The sequence below is a fragment of the Ylistrum balloti genome, unplaced genomic scaffold (assembly GCF_031769215.1).
Source record: "Ylistrum balloti isolate Yb309-2 unplaced genomic scaffold, AGI_CSIRO_Ybal_v1 Utg369652, whole genome shotgun sequence".
NCBI classification, from domain to species: Eukaryota; Metazoa; Mollusca; class Bivalvia; order Pectinida; family Pectinidae; genus Ylistrum; species Ylistrum balloti.
In genome coordinates this window covers 731,488-749,256 of record NW_026781907.1, presented here as the reverse complement: position 1 = coordinate 749,256, position 17,769 = coordinate 731,488, and positions in this window count along the sequence as shown.

The window sequence follows — 17,769 nt, the reverse complement described above, 5'->3', positions numbered from 1 at the left end:
GTTAATAATCACCATAACCTGCTTTGAGAGCAAAAACTGTTGCAATATAGGCATTATGTTTTCCATCCAGTGGCACATATACTCTACACACATATACTTAAAGGCAAGATCAAGGGACGTAACTGCTCATATGATTCCGTGAATTAGTGCTATCCATTAACATTTCTCCGTAATTTGAAGTCTGGGTCATAGCAATGTTTGTAGTCACGTCTTCCCTGACTTCCTGCACTCAAAGACTGTTCAATACTATTCAATTGATTTTTCACTAAACAAATGCAATCAGTTTGAATGGAATTTGTCCTTACTTATTACAGTAAATTTCCCCGGTTTATAATCCACGAGAATGAAATATGTTGAGAGTCATCTGGATTAGATACAATTCCATCAGACTTGGGTATCACAGAAATGATTTTGTTTTGATAATGCAATTTTTATAATTTGTGTTATATTCTCACTGTATTTTTATGACACATAGTTGTAAATTCTCTACTTTAAAAATTTAATCTGTTTTAACAATTGCCTGTGTGATTATATGAATGAATGTTGTATATACTGGTTCATTCTGCAGTGACCTGTCAGTGACGTTGAGGGCTAATGAGGTCAATCAATATATTGATGTAAAAATCAATAGATTTAGCAAGATGTTGATATTATTTAAGTATTTTCATATTAATATGAGGACAGGTTTAGTATAAGAATCTTAAAACCATGAAATTTTGGTGCTACTTGTAAAGTATTCAAGTCAAACAATATTGTAGAAACCTAATTTTAAAAAGCTTTAAAGCTAACCGTACCTGACACATCTTAAGCCAACAAGGCGATATTAATGATATCGTTTACCCTAAAAGCCTAACAGAATTATGCAATATATGTTGAAATTAATTTGAATTCTTCCTTTATAATTTTTTTCAATTGAACTTTAATTTTGACATGGTTAAGTTTACTGAAAGCTTTTACAAATTTTTAAATATATTGCACAATTCACTCTACCCATGTCTTCAACGACATATTGCATTGTAACTTTTAATGTATAAATTTTCCTCTGGAACAACTATTGATTTCTCATAACCAATATTACATTAATAGGCCATATGTGTTTACACACGAAAATCTTCCAGCACTGTTATATTATTAAAAAGTGGTTCTGATATTGTTGAGGCATGCTATAGTTTACACTACTGATGTATATATATGTAGATATTCCAAAGAAGAAATGAAATTGTCTACATGTAGGAATACCTGTTTTGTTAATTATTGAAATGTATTTTTGAAAGTGACAAGCCAATCAGTGCATGATTAATCTAGATCTCGTTTTAATCAGATGTTGATAGAATCAGTTTGGTAATCTGTTGTACATTGTCTACACCAGTAAGATAATCCAATGTATATCCTACCGTCCCTGGATTGATTGGACCTAAAGTAGATATATCTGTATTCCTGTTTTCATATACCTACATATACAACTTACCCTTGTATGTCTACTAATTACATGTATAGTATTTTTCTTCAGAAGTTTTGAATGGGTACTTTAAAGAATCTAAATATACAGGATACAATATGAAATTGAAATGATCTGCAATTTCCTGCTACCTACTCAATTAAGAATAAAGGGAAAATATCAATTAATACATAAGAATAATTTGGTTAGGAGTTTCTGTGCATTATTTTCAGAGTAGTAAGTGATTAAGTTCTTAAATTTCCTCGATTTGTGTAACTTATACATACTAATCAGATACAACAGTAAATCCTTAGAAAACCAATGCTTCCACTTACAGCTATCGCACTGTAGAATAAAGATGTAATTAAAATAGAGATTTAGTCTAAATCTATGATACAGGTAGCAATGTTGACTGTGATCCACATGTTCACATGTTTAGTCAGCAGTGTCTGGTAATAAGCCCATCATATCTGTGACTGTTCATTCAAATTACAAATGCTATTTATACTATTGTCATGCAATATAAGCCAGTTCTAAGACTTTGTGGTAGAATTTGCATATTAACATTAATAATCAGCCCCAGGCTTATTTTTGTGTAAATACAGTAAATGTTCCAATAGCCCATTCAACTAAAATCCATTTTAGAATTTACAATTTGATCTGATGTGCTTGGACAAGCAGTTATAGATGATGGATATTTAAAGATAAAGACTGAATTTAATTCAATTTAAAGGGGATTAAGTTCTATAAAAGGTTTACTCAGTTTTCCGAAAGTACAATAATTGTATTTCAAAATGACCTCTTCTAAACAATTTGGACAATAGATTAATTGTTTGTGTGTTGTATATACTTTTTCTTGTGGTTGTAGAATATCATAAATAAGTAATGTAATATTTTAAACATTCGCCAAAATTTTACCTGTGACACAGAAATTAATTTACTAAGACATTTTATATCATTATACCTGATTCTATGAGATTTGGTTTCACAAAAGAACACCATTTTAAATGCAATAAATATCAATAATTGAAATTGGTTGTACTTAAGAGGTGGTTATTGGAGACACAGGGGTCATTCCATAACTGAAAAAAAAACACTACAGAAGTCATTAGCTTATACAAGTTCACCACAAGAAACCCTTTTTTTGTGTCACTGGAAATGATAATTTCATAAATGGCTTGTGTACACCATTTGAATCATTATGAGATATGCAAACAATTGTGGTATGGTAGAAAATCCAATATATGAGGTATTTATGTAGCCTGTAGCAGTTACTGGGCCTGGTTTACTTATTGATTTGAAACAACCGGTTATAGACCTTAAGTAACTAGTAGGATGTAGACACGGTAAGGTGTGCTGTATAGTTTTTTACCTGCCAGGTGAGTATCTGTTATCACTGTTGCATATCTCATGCTTTGTCTCCGTCACAATGGTCCTATTTACTGTTTACGGTCTCTCATTGTTTTGGGTTGTACCTGTGTACTGGTACCTTCTGTATATATTTGTGTTTTGTGTTCACCAGTGTTTGGGTATTATGTATTAGTTCAATCACGCCAGGTTTGGTCTCGCTCTTGAATCGTATCGAAGATTTATAATAAGAAAACTAAAGGTGAGTTTTATATACAGAAAAATTATGTTTTATGAAATACCAAAAGTAACCTTTCTAATCTTTCCTGGACAATCAGATATTTCTCAATTTATTTACAATTAATATTTTAGTATATTGTATAAAGATTTAGCCTAAAATCTTTATTTCTAGATTCCCTTTAGATCTTAATCAGGTAAACAAAGGAAAAAAGTTTCTCATTTATGTGGCTTTCAGAAATTTTGTTAAAGTACCATTCATGTATATTTCTATAGCTGTGAGTAGATGGGATAAAGATAAGTGTATATTTCATTGAAAAAAAATTAATCAATTATTCATGTATTTGAAGTTTCTGTAAAAGTCGGCACGCAGGTATTAGGACCATTTGTGGAGCATTTGTCGGGGTATATCTTGTACATGGAAACCATAGTTCTGATGTGAATGATTTTGTTAGAGAAGTGATGATACTGTTAAATGTATTAAATAGAAAGCATATTGATAATAATATATATTGATGACATAAATTTAAGGTCAATGTCTGGTCTTATAAATTTACTCCTCCAACCAAGCCTTGTTTTATAGTTCCTTTCTTGTGAAATTGGGGGAGAGGTTCCGTTCATCATTGTGAAAATTTGTCAGTACTTTAGCATGCTTATAAAACTCCACAAATTTATGCATCATCAAATTATCTTGGATAAGTTTAAGTTTCAGTGTTATTGGGTAAGAGGTCTGTGTTACTATTTTTTGAAAATTTGAAAATCACTGCAAAGTAAAAGCTTGTTGGGACTGGAAGGGGACATGTAAGGCTTCAGCAATACTCAGTATGCTAATATTGCGTTGTAATTTCAAATCAACACAAGCTGATCTAGGAATGAATTAAATCAACATTTGGTCTCTCGTTAAGCTATTTTTATCATCAGTTTCCTTAAGAGATTAAGACTTTAGATCATGATCATTGGTCTTTATCTGAATGTGTCTTTTAATTTCAGTGGTGTAAATCGATTGTTGTGATTGTCTATTTGGCAATTTAATTCCTTGTAGATTTCTCTGTGATATAAATAGAACTAATTCGTAGCTGATAAAATTTGTACCATCTACAGTACTGTGATTAACAAAAGCATCAAACACTGATTAAATGATGATCAGTTTGAGTCAGCATGGTTAGATGGACATTAGTTTCGGTTACTTGCTGCTGTGATTGCTCATTTGGTCAAGTGTTGGTCTACAAAATCTAAGATGAAGATCCAAGGTCGGTGGTTCTATGCTCACAACCGATAGTGATATGTGTTTCTCATGAAGCTGAAAAAGAAACTTGTCTGTGCTGACATAATGGTTTCTTTGGTCAAGATACCTTATCCTACTGTTACGGATGGCATGTGACAGGCCTCCCATATCTTGTTCAGTGAGGTAGCCACCAGCTACTTCAAGGTGACCTTTCTCAAGATGACCTTGACTCTTCACAGGGCAATGAAAGTAGCACACAAACTACAATTTAATAAGTCATAGTATAAATATATTCTGAGCTTGATTACAAGTTATCTCCCCTTATTTCAAAGTTATCACCCCTGATTTCACACCACCTTTTCACAGATACCGGACACTGTATGTTTGACAACTAAGGCATGCATTCCTTTCATGTATCAAAATAACTACCTTTGGGATACAATACTATGTATCAACGATTTAACTTCCCGGAGTTAATTCCCCTTGTTGCACTACTGGCCCTGACGAAAACGAAGGTGGTGATAAAGTGGGAGATGATTGGCATGTCACAACACCATCCTTGTGTAGGTATTTAGTGTAAAACATTGATTTATGTACTGACTTGTCCCTCTCCAGGACACTCGTAGTCTCACCCATTTATTACTGGTCTGTCATTAAACCCCAACACCAGTCCAGTAAGATTGGTCACGTTATCTAGTGTAAACAGGGACACCACTTTGTCCACAGATGGCAATTGCTTGATGGCAGGGTTAATAATGCTGATAACACTGCTATAGAGAATTGATAAGCCATAATTATAAAGTCAAAGTGCCCAATTTACACCCACTAGTCTACATTCTACTTCTAACATTTCAGATTTGTTTGAACAAACTAATTCATTAATATCACTTAAACTGGACAATAATACAGATATGTACTGATTCAAAAGGCCATACCTTTGTTCTGAAAGTGGTTACAAACTAAATTTGAGATTTAAGATTAGCATTATGAGATGAAACAGTGACTGAAACATTCAAAACATACCAAGCTTGTTTGTGTGAATTTTTATTGTGCTTACCTTAATAACAAAGAATCTATTGAATAATCAAATTAATTGTTTTACAAATTTGTTTAATGAAAGATGTTGGGTCAGACTAAAAATCATCTTTGGTCAGACTAAGATGATTTTGTTGAAATGTTTGTCTATATCTGTTGGAATCAGTATACACATTGTATAGCTTTTTCCACTCATTTTAACTGCTGTAGATGTTTGCATTATTGTAAATTGCCTTGTCAGTGACAAAGGTCCTTGTGAAGTCAAGTGCAGCATCTTGTAGCTGGTGGCTACCTCACTGAACAACATGCAGGAGATCCACCACATCCAAAGCAATCGGGATAAATTGTATTGAAATAGGACACAGCCATGATAGCAGGTTTCAGCTTTCTGAGAAACACAAGCTTTTTTTTAGGTACAGGGTGTGTAACAATGTGTCAAGGGGATGAGGGCTTGTATGGGGCTTGTATGGTATATTAAAAGTAGTAAAGGGGACCAAAGAAAAATTCAATACCTTCAGAAAAGCAGGAGGTATTTGAACAAATACTGTTCAATTTTAACATATACCAGACAAGCCTCAGTGTCCCAGAAACATTGTAAAAGGCCCCTGTGATAGTATACCAGACAAGCCTCAGTGTCCCAGAAACATTGTTACAGGCCCCTGTGATAGTATACCAGACAAGCCCTTATCCCCCAGAAACATTGTATCAGGCCCCTATGATAGTACACCAGACAAGTCTCAGTGTCCCAGAAACATTGTTACAGGCCCCTGTGATAGTATACCAGACAAGCCCTTATCCCCCAGAAACATTGTTACAGGCCCCTGTGATAGTAAACCAGACAAGCCCCCATCTCCCAGAAACATTTTTATATACCCGTGTGGATCAGGCTACACACCAGATCCTCATCGAGGGTTGCATTGATGCTCAATCAACAGGTTGGGAATACAGTTGTGTAATAATAGAGATTGGGGATAAAGCTGTGTGATACCTGAGGTTAGGAATACTTTTGTTGTGAATCTCACAGTTCTGAGAATCATTAACTAGTATTAACAGGCCTTTGTATTCACATAACTGTTACCTGTCGTTAATATTGCCTGACGTTTATCAGTCCTAATGTATCATGTCAGTCGTGAACCAAGTTTAATCTCCAGGCAATGTCCTATATTTGTAGCGACACTGTAAACACCGGAAATGGAGCCAATGTATCTATTGAGTCATGGAAGTTACACATCAAACATAATTCTGAATAATTTTAAGGGCACCCGATGAACTGCTGGAGTATGTTGGGGTGTATGTTGGGGTCATTGTGCTGTAGATACATGTACTTAAATACTGAGATGTGCTTTACACAAAATATATAACTATGAATATAATAAATCCAGTTTGTACAGATGTTTGGATATTTTAAAAAGACACAAATTAACATGTCATTGTGGTAAGGGATTAACAATTTTGTGGATTCAGTTCTTTTCAATATGTTGATCAAGTCTCCTCTCAAAGTTTGTGGTATCTGAAAATAAAAAAAAAAACAAGAGATAGTAAGGTAGGTTCAGGTGTACAGACTGCAAACACCATCACAGTCCTGAACCAACAGGTGTTGACAGTCACCACAGTAAGGTAGGTGCAGGTATACAGACTGCGAACACCATCACAGCCCTGAACCAACAGGTGTTGACAGTCACCACAGTAAGGTAGGTGCAGGTATACAGACTGCGAACACCATCACAGTCCTGAACCAACAGGTGTTGACAGTCACCACAGTAAGGTAGGTGCAGGTATACAGACTGCGAACACCATCACAGCCCTGAACCAACAGGTGTTGACAGTCACCACAGTTAGGTATGGACAGGTGTACAGACTGCGAACACAATCACAGTCCTGAACCAACAGGTGTTGACAGTCACCACAGTTAGGTATGGACAGGTGTACAGACTGCGAACACAATCACAGTCCTGAACCAACAGGTGTTGACAGTCACCACAGTTAGGTATGGACAGGTGTACAGACTGCGAACACAATCACAGTCCTGAACCAACAGGTGTTGACAGTCACCACAGTAAGGTAGGTGCAGGTATACAGACTGCGAACACCATCACAGCCCTGAACCAACAGGTGTTGACAGTCACCACAGTAAGGTAGGTGCAGGTGTACAGACTGCGAACACCATCACAGCCCTGAACCAACAGGTGTTGACAGTCACCACAGTAAGGTAGGTGCAGGTATACAGACTGTGAACACCATCACAGTCCTGAACCAACAGGTGTTGACAGTCACCACAGAAAGGTAGGTTCAGGTGTACAGACTGCCAACACCTTAACCAACAGGTGTTGACAGTCACCAGAGTTAGGTAAGTACAGGTGTACAGACTGCGAACACCATCACAGCCCTGAACCAACAGGTGTTGACAGTCACCACAGAAAGGTAGGTTCAGGTGTACAGACTGCGAACACCATCACAGTCCTGAACCAACAGGTGTTGACAGTCACCACAGTAAGGTAGGTGCAGGTATACAGACTGCGAACACCATCACAGTCCTGAACCAACAGGTGTTGACAGTCACCACAGTAAGGTAGGTGCAGGTATACAGACTGCGAACACCATCACAGCCCTAAACCAACAGGTGTTGACAGTCACCACAGTAAGGTAGGTGCAGGTATACAGACTGCGAACACCATCACAGTCCTGAACCAACAGGTGTTGACAGTCACCACAGTAAGGTAGGTTCAGGTGTACAGACTGTGAACACCATCACAGCCCTGAACCAACAGGTGTTGACAGTCACCACAGTTAGTTAGGTACAGGTGTACAGACTGCGAACACCATCACAGCCCTGAACCAACAGGTGTTGACAGTCACCACAGTAAGGTAGGTTCAGGTGTACAGACTGTGAACACCATCACAGCCCTGAACCAACAGGTGTTGACAGTCACCACAGTAAGGTAGGTGCAGGTATACAGACTGCGAACACCATCACAGTCCTGAAGCAACAGGTGTTGACAGTCACCACAGTAAGGTAGGTGCAGGTATACAGACTGCGAACACTATCACAGTCCTGAAGCAACAGGTGTTGACAGTCACCACAGAAAGGTAGGTTCAGGTGTACAGACTGCGAACACCTGAACCAACAGGTGTTGACAGTCACCACAGTTAGGTAAGTACAGGTGTACAGACTGCGAACACCATCACAGCCCTGAACCAACAGGTGTTGACAGTCACCACAGAAAGGTAGGTACAGGTGTACAGACTGCGAACACCTGAACCAACAGGTGTTGACAGTCACCACAGTTAGGTAAGTACAGGTGTACAGACTGCGAACACCTGAACCAACAGGTGTTGACAGTCACCACAGAAAGGTAAGTACAGGTGTACAGACTGCGAACACCATCACAACCCTGAACCAACAGATGTTGACAGTCACCACAGTTAGGTAGGTACAGGTGTACAGACTGCGAACACCATCACAGCCCTGAACCAACAGGTGTTGACAGTCACCACAGTAAGGTAGGTGCAGGTATACAGACTGCGAACACCATCACAGTCCTGAAGCAACAGGTGTTGACAGTCACCACAGTAAGGTAGGTTCAGGTGTACAGACTGTGAACACCATCACAGCCCTGAACCAACAGGTGTTGACAGTCACCACAGTTAGTTAGGTACAGGTGTACAGACTGTGAACACCATCACAGTCCTGAACCAACAGGTGTTGACAGTCACCACAGTTAGGTAGGTTCAGGTGTACAGACTGCAAACACCATCACAGCCCTGAACCAACAGGTGTTGACAGTCACCACAGAAAGGTAGGTTCAGGTGTACAGACTGCGAACACCATCACAGTCCTGAACCAACAGGTGTTGACAGTCACCACAGTAAGGTAGGTTCAGGTGTACAGACTGTGAACACCATCACAGTCCTGAACCAACAGGTGTTGACAGTCACCACAGAAAGGTAGGTGCAGGTATACGGACTGCGAACACCATCACAGTCCTGAACCAACAGGTGTTGACAGTCACCACAGTTAGGTATGGACAGGTGTACAGACTGCGAACATCATCACAGTTCTGAAGCAACAGGTGTTGACAGTCACCACAGTTAGGTATGGACAGGTGTACAGACTGCGAACACCATCACAGTCCTGAACCAACAGGTGTTGACAGTCACCACAGTAAGGTAGGTGCAGGTGTACAGACTGCGAACACCATCACAGTCCTGAACCAACAGGTGTTGACAGTCACCACAGTAAGGTAGGTTCAGGTGTACAGACTGTGAACACCATCACAGCCCTGAACCAACAGGTGTTGACAGTCACCACAGTAAGGTAGGTGCAGGTATACGGACTGCGAACACCATCACAGCCCTGAACCAACAGGTGTTGACAGTCACCACAGTTAGGTATGGACAGGTGTACAGACTGTGAACACAATCACAGCCCTGAACCAACAGGTGTTGACAGTCACCACAGTAAGGTAGGTGCAGGTATACGGACTGCGAACACAATCACAGCCCTGAAGCAACAGGTGTTGACAGTCACCACAGTAAGGTAGGTGCAGGTATACGGACTGCGAACACAATCACAGCCCTGAAGCAACAGGTGTTGACAGTCACCACAGAAAGGTAGGTTCAGGTGTACAGACTGCGAACACCATCACAGCCCTGAACCAACAGGTGTTGACAGTCACCACAGTAAGGTAGGTTCAGGTGTACAGACTGTGAACACCATCACAGTCCTGAACCAACAGGTGTTGACAGTCACCACAGTAAGGTAGGTTCAGGTGTACAGATTGTGAACACCATCACAGTCCTGAACCAACAGGTGTTGACAGTCATCACAGTTAGGTAGGTACAGGTGTACATACTGCGAACACCATCACAGCCCTGAACCAACAGGTGTTGACAGTCACAACAGAAAGGTAGGTTCAGATGTACAGACTGTGAACACCATCACAGCCCTGAACCAACAGGTGTTGACAGTCACCACAGTTAGGTAGGTGCATGTGTACAGACTGCGAATACCTGAACCAACAGGTGTTGACAGTCACCACAGTTAGGTAGGTGCATGTGTACAGACTGCGAATACCTGAACCAACAGGTGTTGACAGTCACCACAGTTAGGTAGGTGCATGTGTACAGACTGCGAATACCTGAACCAACAGGTGTTGACAGTCACCACAGTTGGGTAGGTGCATGTGTACAGACTGCAAATACCTGAACCAACAGGTGTTGACAGTCACAATAGTTAGATAGACATATTGTACAGATTCAATGTTTTTATAGCCCTGAACTTAAATACACATCTATCAGTGCTAAGGACATTTTTTTGTATGAAAGGAAATGTAAGATCTAAACACAAACAGGAAAAATGAGCAACATATTAAATAATGTAGGTATGTAATGTAGATGATAATGAAACGGAGTAACAGAATGGTTTTACACTAAAAACTTTCATTTTCTCAGAACTTCATGACCGTAAATCATAATTTCAAAGCGTTTCATATATGTTTTATTGAAAACTATTTGAATCATTATAATTTTATTTCCATATTTTAGGAAAAAAGATGATAAATCTGCAGGTGTAGTTTATTAAAACGGTATTCCTTATATTACATATAGAACTACCTGCAGAACAAGTTTGTCATGAACCTGGGATAAACAAGTTAAGTGTACTGACAGGTGAATTATGTTATACCTCATCATCAGCTCCCCACCCTGTTAAAATCTGTGATGTTCTCACTATCATGGTCATGATTATTCAAAGGATATAGATAATTACACACATTGAAAGTCAACACAGCTGAATTGGTACTTCAGAAGTGAAAGGGTTCTTCTTATCTATGGTTCATAAAGTACATCATAGTTACAGCATTATCATTTTCATGTCATTTATCTAGAGGGTAATACTCAGTCAAGCATTCCATGTAAATACGTATATCTGTAAATATGTCTCCTATGTCATTCCTGGCCCCTTTTCTGTCCTCTTTCTTCAGTCTGTCTTCTTTTCCCTCTTTGTCTCTTTATTTTTCCCTCTTTCTCTCCTTTCTTTTCCCTCTTTCTATCCCTTGAATGTCACATTCAGTCTCCTACCTATTTACATATATTGTCTTCTCCATCCTTTTATCTAATATGTCCTCTTCGGCCCTCCTTTTTCCTCTATCCCCTTTTTCCTTTTTTCACCCTTTCTAAACCCCACCCCACCCCTTCCTACTCCCCACCCCCTCGTCTTGCCTTCCATTCTCCTCTGCCCTTCATTACCCAGTCCTTTCAATCTTTCACCTCTCCCTAAGTCCCATTCACCTTATATACATCTTGGTTGAAATCTGCCATAACTTGATGCCTTTAAGTCAGATCATTGGTTACGATGGCCATGTATACCTGGACTGACAGGTAGTATATATACATCAATGTGTATTGAACCTCAGACCAGTACAATAGGTGTAGCTAGTGGTCACTTGTCCGTCCAATACAAAAACATGATAACCCTGAGCTATGTTTTCTGGTCGATTGCATTTAAAAGCTGACCGTAGATGTCTATTACAGGTACAGTAGGGGAAGCCACGCCTGCCTTCGGGTCCAGGTTTTTATAGCGGGGGCTTCACTTGATCAATATTTATCGTCCAGTCGAGGATGATTTTATCTCTCTGTGACAAGCGATGTGTTACAAGTGTCCCGTGATTAATATGATATTTAGTCAGAGGATGATATATAAACCCAGATGGACGATCATACAGTAACTTATCTGTGGTAGACTTGGGTGATTTTTTTTTTGTGCGGAGCGACATCATCCAGTACTTGGACATGAGGTTTATATGGTAAGTTATATAATATTGTTGTATTTTTTCTGGACTAGTACATACAATCAACTGCTGTTACACGTCCATCATTCTGCTGTCATATAGCAGATTGTCCCACTATTCAATCACCACCCATTGTACATCCCTGATACTCCAGTGGTTAATGGTTATTCCCCTCTCTGTACCCATGGAACATTACATGGCAATATTGATGACACAAGAAAAGTAATTTGATTGGTCTAGACCAGGTTGCAGGAGAAAAAACTGACCAATTACAGATTGATACACTACTTTGAAGATTACAAAGAGTGACATCCAACTTCAAAACCAGTACAATATACTATTATGCAACCTTTAAATCCATTTGATGTACATTAAAGGATCAAACTAGTCTTATCATCTTAACCACAAGGTGTAATACTTGGAACCATTAATTTTGCCATGAAATGTTCCAGGAGTTCAGAGAGCTCTTTCCAGGCCTGACCCACTCTCCAGTCGCCAACCACTTCCCAGAACCATTAATTTTGCCATGAAATGTTCCAGGAGTTCAGAGAGCTCTTTCAGGCCCGACCCACTCTCCAGGCACCAAACACTTCCCAGAACCATTAATTTTGCCATGAAATGTTCCAGGAGTTCAGAGAGCTCTTTCCAGGCCCGACCCACTCTCCAGTCACCAACCACTTCCCAGAACCATTAATTTTGCCATGAAATGTTCCAGGAGTTCAGAGAGCTCTTTCAGGCCCGACCCACTCTCCAGTTACCAAACACTTCCCAGAACCTTTAATTTTGCCATGAAATGTTCCAGGAGTTCAGAGAGATCTTTCAGGCCCTACCCATTTTCCAGTCGCCAAACACTTCCCAGTCACTACCTGCTCAAAAGTCACCACCTACTATCTAGTCACTATCTAATAACCAGCCACTTTCTAATCGCTACCCACTCTCCAGTCAAGTTAGTGAGATGTATAAATAATTTTTATGTGCATTAATCTATGTGTCAGTTCTGTTTGATGGTCAGTCTGTTTTTGCTTCTGTCTGTTTATCCGTCAGTCTGTTTGTGCATCAGTTTGTTTGTGTGTCAGTTCATTTGTGTATCAGTCTGTGCAACAGTGTGTTTGTGTGCAGTTCTGCTTGTGCATTAGTCTGTTTTATGTATCAGTCTGTACGTCTATGATAATTTTATGTACTAGAAATCTCATGAACAATAGATAAATTAAGTTCATGTTCACACCATCTTATCACCCCATCAAGGTCTATACCTGCATGATTAAATTTTGGTGGTCATCTGTCAAGAATAAAGGTCAAAGTTCACCCTTGACCACTTGAAATAATAAGCTGGTTGTGTACAAGCTATTTCATGACTCCATCAATAGATTAACAACCCTTCAATATATTTAGATCAGAAGGAAAAGGTGAGGGGATGAGGGTATCTTTGTGAGCCCATAATCGCTTTGTTTTTATCCTATTTAAACTTTCTCCAGAATTAAGTAAATATCAAATGAGGTTATAAACATGTAACTGTTTATTTTATCATTTCCTAGGTTATAAGGAACTCTGTGTACAACAAGTTTTAAGTACCTGTGTGTACAACAAGTTATAAGTACCTGTGTGTACAACAGGTTATAAGTAACTGTATGTACAACAGGTTATAAGATACTGTGTGTATAACAGGTAATAAGTTAATGTGTGTATAACAGGTTATAAGTAACTGTGTGTACAAGAGGTTATAAGTTACTGTGTGTACAACAGGTTATAAGGAACTCTGTGCACAACAAGTTTTAAGTACCTGTGTGTACAACAAGTTATAAGTACCTGTGTGTACAACAAGTTATAAGTAACTGTGTGTACAACAGGTTATAAGTTACTGTGTGTACAACAGGTTATAAGTAACTGTGTACAACAGGTTATAAGTAACTGTATGTACACCAGGTTATAAGTAACTGTGTGTACAACAAGTTAGTATTAGGTACAAGCAGCAATACTTGGCTGTGTAGAACTAGTTATAAGTGACTCTGTGTAGAACTGGTTAGTATTTGGTACGAGTAGCAATTACCTGGCTGTGTAGAACTAGTTATAAGTGACTCTGTGTAGAATTCCCTGACTGTTGAGTAAGGACAATACAGAGCATGTTTGCTTTAAAGATCAAACATAATCAATGGCTACTAACCAGGGGCATCTTGTCGCTGTTGTTTGCCACACAAAGACCTCTACACAAACCTCTCAAGTCATAATAGCATTAAAGAATTCCTTTAATTGATGTTTTATTTAACGTTTTTACATTGAAATTAATCCTTTTGTCAAAAAATCTGGAATTTCAATCAATTTTATTTAGTATTTAACTGTGATATGTACACTTGAAATACATGATTGTAGTACTGAGAAAGTTTTTTTATCTTATTTGTAAATATAAATTCCACTTGAATTAGTGGTGCTTCGGCTCTCATTTGGAGATTTATTATTGATTTTAAGTAGCCAGATCTTTCAACAGAATTTTTATTTTTTTAATTTTTTCTTTACGGTGTGATTTAACATGACAGAAGACTCAATTTGATTGTACTATCAGTATTTAAGGATGTTTTTCTGTGGTTGATCAGTAAATGATATATGAACACAGAGCTTCTGTAAATTTGACAGATTGTAAATTACCAATGGTAGTTCCAACTTAATGATTGTTAAATTTTCTGGACGTTGTCATGCTCCAGATAATTCATTGATGTAGGAAAAATTTCTCGATCATGACTGTCCATCACGTGTTATTTCTGTGATTAATTTAAAAATTAATTGATAGATCTTTGATCAGAAGTAACACCACGAGATGTTATAAACAGTGATAATATATTTTCTATTTTAATTGTAAAGTCACAAAGAGATGAAAGGTCAGTTCTAAGATTTATATCTGGTGCACAGTCAGTAATGGCAGATGTAATTGTTTATCAATACATATTATAGTGACGTATTAGACGCAGGGAGGTTTGGAGGTGTCGTGTTGGATAATAATCAATTCTAGCTTATGTTAAAATGAGTCAGAATTGCCACACAGGGGCCTGGCAGATATCTTTATTCTCTCTTCAAGATATATCATAATATTCATTTTATTGAGGACTATAATTTTCCTGGCCCCTGTGCTATAGGTGTAACGTATTCTTGGGGCTGATGGCTTTGTTTTAGAAGGTTTATTCACAAAAGGCACACCAGTCTTGATTACAAATATGTGTACCCACACACCCTCACACCTTCACACAATCACACCCCCACACACATGCATGCATGAAACTCCTACATTATTTTGGTAATACATAAAACCATTTGAACATATTGTTAGGCTTTGAAGATTCCATTGTCATTGTGCTGGATGTCTATATTTACAATGTACACTCTCCTTGTAAAAAGTACACTGCCTACTTCTAGTAAAACTGGATACCAGTACAAGATACCTGTAAATCTACATGTACAGTATACCTGTAAATCTACCTGTACAGTATACCTGTAAATCTACCTGTACAGTATACCTGTAAATCTACCTGTACAGTATACCTGTAAATCTACCTGTACACTATACCTGTAAATCTACCTGTACAGTACATGTAAATCTACCTACACAGTATACCTGTAAATCTACCTGTACAGTATACCTGTAAATCTACCAGTACAAGATACCTGTAAATCTACCTGTACACTATACCTGTAAATCTACCTGTACATCATCAATCTACCTGTACAGACTTACCTTCCTTTATATACCTGTATTATGATAATTATGCTTGATAAAGAACTGTATAGATTACCTGTTTTATAATAACTGTACACGTTACCTTTGTAATGATAACTGTACATTATACCTGTACCTGGACTATATAGATACCTGACAATATAGATACCTGTACAATATAGACTGTACAATATAGACTGTACAATATAGATACCTGTACAATATAGATACCCTGTACAATATAGATACCTGTACAATATAGATACCTGGACAATATAGATACCTGTACAATATAGATACCTGTACAATATAGATACCTGTATTATGATAACTGTACATGAAACCTGTAGTACATTTTATCTGTGATAAAGGTTAAGCAGTAGTATTCTTCTCTAGGGTATGGTGCAGTTTGAATAATTCTCCACCAAATATATAATGATATTCACAGTACTGGACACCTTGCAGATCTTACAGCAAGTCCATATTGGTTTTGCTGAGATAGAAGATCTCTTTGTATGCTGATTCACATCATTGAATAAGAATAATTAAAAAGTTGTTTGGGACTGTAGATAAAGTAGCATTGTGGAGAAGTGGTGAAGGCCGATTCTGTCTTTGTCTGGCCATTTTACCAGTGAACCATGAGTCAGAGAAAAGTGAACATGGTGCTATACAGGATCAATTATACCTCTCAGTCAAAGCAACAAAGCACATTGTCATCAGACCTGCTACCTATATATATATATATAGTCAATTATATCTTCTAGTCCAACCAACAAAGCACCCAGATCATTATTAAGGTTTTGTATACATTTAAAAAATATGTACAAAGAGCTATTGACCTTTCATTCCTCATCGTCAAAAGTGAGAGTGTTTGTAACGGTAGACATATCAAATCAAAGTCTCACTGAATTGTCGTTTGTTTATAATGTATAGATAGCGGGCTGGTTTGTTTTAATTGTTTTACATGTTTAATTAACATACATTCTGCTATCTAACTGGTCCTATGCTTTTTTAACAGCTTATAACAGAACAAATGTACATTTTTAAAATGTTGTTTCGTTAAAAAATATTTGTTGGTATTTAAGTTTAAATTTATGTTTAAGTTTGCTGTCAAGGGATTCGGGAGTGAGAGTAGTTATTATCACCTTGGCTGGATGACTTACTAGGTGTTTTCTGAATTTTGTATTTATACTTAATACATGCACATCTCATCAGAATCTGTTATCATTGTAAGCAAACTTTACAGACTCTGGTATTTAAATTAAAGTGTTTACATAATGATCTTGTTAATTATACAATTTGTAATCGGTATATGCATGACAACTGTTTATTTGTAACGTGTAATCGAAATTCATCTCTCTCATTGTTTGGAGTAGCCAAGCTGTTTATCATCTGTACTGACTTCCTGGTCTACATCGCTAGAACATCAGCGATTAAGACTCTAAAGTGTTATTATTGTCCTAAATCCTGGATAATACCAGCTAAGGGAGACATTTTACAAATTTTTGAACTATTGTGATACTTGAAGCAATGGTAATTTTTTGGTAGTCAACATCTCCATTCCATATTGCCTTCAGTGAAATTTTATGGGTTGTAAAAGGCTGTCATGCAGTAAAGTTGCCGGCGCTGTAAAGATGGGAAGATCGTGATGTCTTTAATATGTAAATAGGTCTTTATAAAGTTATCCGAGCTTGTTAGAGAGAAGGTTGTATATTTTGTTTTCGGTTGGGTACATGATGGCCGTGTACAGGTGACTATATTAATTTATATGATGTTATCGTAGCCTTTGGATTAACTGCATTTTATCGTATTTATAATTTGTAAGTGAAATTATTTGAAGTTTTTATCAGCCTGATAGAAACTTCTGAAGTGTTATTACATGTGAGATGTGTGCGAGGGTATCTAGGGTACATCACACACCTGCCTCAGTCATCATAATCTTTTTTCTGTTTCCAGGTGTAACTGGATGTGATGGCTTCTACAATACCTGTATTAT